At 34.0% G+C, this 3,903-nt stretch overlaps 1 pseudogene; it reads left to right on the top strand.

The window, feature by feature from the left end:
- The first annotated feature begins 1,534 nt into the window (after nucleotides 1–1,534).
- LOC149173203 (17.1 kDa class II heat shock protein-like) lies at nucleotides 1,535–2,010 on the top strand (annotated as a pseudogene).
- The last annotated feature ends 1,893 nt before the right edge of the window (nucleotides 2,011–3,903 follow it).

Raw genomic sequence — 3,903 nt, 5'->3', positions numbered from 1 at the left:
GAAAGGCTAGAATGCCTTGGGTTGATGGCTATTACCTTCCCAGAGGGGTTGATGGTACTTGCCTACCTAGATTTCCTCTCCCTTGAGATAAATGATCTTAGTAAGGGAAAAGAGTTTGCCAAGATGTTGAAGAGGGTAAAAAGCCTGAGGCAACTTTATTGATTTGGAGCCCGTTGGAGGAGGCCCAAAATTCCTCATAGACGGGACGCTATCAGAGGAAGAGGTAAGACACTGCCAAGAGGAATCTTATATTGGACCCTATGTGATCATTGGAATTCTTGAGCTGGTTAGCCAATGGAATTCCATGTTAGACCTTGTAAGGTCTCTGTCAAAGAAATTGTCTGGATGCAAAAATGACTTCATCTGGTTGTGGAAACTAGTTCCCATGGGTTGAGAAGATCCTTCTTCTTCCATTATGGTTCTCATAGGAGAACACATTAATCAATTAGTTATGTGTTGTATTAAAATTGAATTTTACATATAGTTGTGTAAAATATGTTACGCACATTTAACGTGAAAGGAGATTAGTGTTTAGTAAGGAATTATAGGAATTTTAGTTCCTTTATTTTATTACCAATCCCGTGAATGCCATAATAGGGGTAAGACAATTTTCACTTGGTGAAGTTATTGACTATTTTGATGATTAGAGAGCTAGGTGCTCTTTGGGTACTTTTAGAAGTACTGTGTGGATGTGTTTAGTGGGAACTAAGACAATGTGCATGCGGTGCATTGATTTATCATTTTGATGATTAGAGTGTTAGAGCTCTCTAAGTACTTGTAAAAGTACTGTGATTTAAATATCACTTGACATTGCATAATTGATTGATAGTTAAAAGTATTTCATTAAAAATGTTGTAACTAATGTGATTGAATTTGTTAGTCATACATTACAGGTTACTTACCATGGAGTGTTGATGGGTTGTCCAATCACTATTGTGAAGTGCTTGCATAAAAGTTACCATGACTTGTAAAAGTAATTGGTAAAAAAGGGTAAGTTAGTATAGAAATTTTGTTTTGTTTCTATATAATTGAATAGTGGCTAAGCTATGGAAAGTAGAAATTGCTTAGTTTTGTAGTTATAAATTCTTATGAATATAGATAATAATTATTTCTTTTTCTTATGGGTATTCCTTGGAAACAGAATCCTTCATTTTGAAGGGAAAGGATCTCGTTTTCACTTGTTTGGATCCTTTATAATGAGAAGAAATTAAGTCCCAATAATAGATGAACACCGAGGATGGTGTTCTCTTTAAGGTGGGGAGTATGTAATATACCTACTGAAACTCATGTAATTAAATAATTCTTTAACTCGTTGATGTTTGGAATCAAGAAGTAGTTATGGAACGACTTGTAACTACCATTTTCAGTTCTAGAAGCACGTCTAGAGCCCTCGATGCTTCCAGAACAGGGGAAAAAAACCTCTATGTATTTTCTCCAAGTCTCTGCCCTCCTCATGGATTTTTGAAGGGAAATTTGTAATCATTCTTGGGAAGCATCTGTTCAACTGATATTGTTCGTCAAATTCGAGCTAGATATTTGAAGAATGGCAATGGATCCTTTGTTGAGCACTATGTAGTAGCTGCTTGGCATGCCAGACAAGCTAGAAAAGCTCCTCAACGCTCCGACCCGCTCTTATGTGCGTGACCCGAAGGCCATGGCTTCCACTCCTCTGGATGTTAAAGAATACCCAAACTCGTACGTTATTTTTTATAAAGACATGCCCTGCCTCAAATCCAACGACATCAAGGTTCAAGTTGAAGATGAGAATGTTATGAACATCAGTGGAAAGCGAAAGAGGAACGAAAAGGAGGAAGAAGCAGAGGTGAAGTACATTCGCATGGAGTGTATGGTGGGAAATTCATGAGAAAATTCACTTTGCCTGCTGACTGCAATGTAGAGGCCATTTTTTCTGCCTGTCAGGATGGGGTGATGACTATTACGATTCCCAAGCTTCCTCCGCCGGAGCCAAAGAAACCTAAGACTATTGAAAGGCACAATGTTTTTCTCTAGTCTTCAAGAGATTATCCAAATATATTACACCAATAGATAAGTAACTCCATTCTTTATAGAGAAGAATAAGTTGTTTTTTGGATTGTTGGAAAATATCATGTTGTTGCGTTTTGCATGTAAAGATTAATTATTTTATATGTTTTCTTGGCAAATAAAATTTGTTAATGCATGCAGTTAAAGATTGATTATTTTATATGTTTTCTTGGTAAAGAAAATATGTTACTGCATGTAGTTAAAGATTGATTATTTTATATGTTTTCTTGGTAAAGAAAATATGTTAATGCATGCAGTTAAATATTGATTATTTTATATGTTTTCTTGGTAAAGAAAATATTTTAATGCATGCAGATAAATATTGATTATTTTATATGTTTTCTTGGAAAAGAAGATATTTTAATGCATGTAGTTAAAGATTGATTATTTTATATGTTTTCTTGGTAAAGAAAATATATTAATGCATGCAGTTAAAGATTGATTATTTTATATGTTTTCTTGGTAAAGAAAATATATTAATGTGTGTAGTTATTAATAACTACCTTATGTGTGACAAACCTTTCTTGTTTTTATATAATAATGCAAATACCTTTTATCTAAGAAAATATAGGAAACATACTCTTTCCTTATCCAAGTTATTTTCTTAGGAGTGAATATAAATTAAAGAGGGTAATTGGTGAAATATTCTCACAGGTAAGAAAGTTCTTTTGAAGAATAATACTTAGCTATGAGAAATATAATAACTTGTGGGTAGATGAAATGCAAAGAGATAATATAAGTCATAGGAATCTTCTTTGGAAAGAGTATGTCTTTCTAGTGCATGAAAGATAAGTTAATTGTGTTAATTCCTTTGCAAGAGTTTGCAAAAGTTACATGTTTTGGCAAGCAAAAAGTAAAGGATTTGGTTATTACATATTGGGTAGTTTGGTTTATTTGCATGGTTTAATGCATAAATGGTTACCGTTATTATTATCCTAGTTCTTATGCACAAAAGAAAGGTTGATTATGATACCTTGTTGAAAACAAATGCATTAGGACTTTGGTATGATACTTTCATGGAAACAAATGTATAGTAACTTTGTACATAAATGTTAGAGAAAATATTTTGGGTTCTTGAATAATAACTATGTGAAAAGAACACATGTGAAAAAACATAGAAACAATAGTTTATTACATGTATGAAGATATAACTATGGTGTTATATATTTAAAAGAGAAACATGGATTTATAGAACTATTGGGTTGGATCTTTTAAAGAGAAATATGCATTAGTGTGAATAAGAATTGTGGAAGGTAAAACAAGTATTTACTTGAATAAATGTACTTGTTATCAGGAAATCTAGAGTCTATGCAGAGCTGCTAGTCCCACTAAGGCTGGTAGCTACCTTAGAAACAAACAAACTAAAACCACTTTCGTTTTCCTTTATGAGAAGTAGATAAGAGGGGAACGAAGGAGACCAACCTCTGTCTTGCACTTGGCTCCTTGCTTGATTCCTCTCCCTTCTGATAGATCTTTGCCACTCGCTTCCTCGTCTACCCAGCTTCAAAGAGCACCTGTAGAATCAAAGCAGCATAAAACTATCCAAGAACATAGATCTACTATCATAAACAATATAGGACCAGATATATATTGACCACACAAATGCATATATCATCAATCATACAAGAATGTGGAGGAAAACTTGAATAGCTTTATTAATAATCAAGAATAGCAAAGAGGATTACAACCAATTGTTCTGACCCAATGGCATCCTCTCAGCAAGAAAGCCCTTCTTCACCTCATGAAAAGCTTAGATCACCCAACACTATGATGTTACACCAAGAAACCAGCAGCACTTCCTTACAAGATACAAAATTCCAGCCTTTGGATCTCTGGGATGAGGGATCCATATATAGATGT

The sequence above is a fragment of the Pinus tabuliformis genome, chromosome 4_2 (assembly GCF_031772625.1).
Source record: "Pinus tabuliformis cultivar Carrire ecotype Pingquan chromosome 4_2, CPIR1, whole genome shotgun sequence".
In the NCBI taxonomy this organism is placed as follows: Eukaryota; Viridiplantae; Streptophyta; class Pinopsida; order Pinales; family Pinaceae; genus Pinus; species Pinus tabuliformis.
This window is presented reverse-complemented; position numbering and strand designations above follow the sequence as displayed.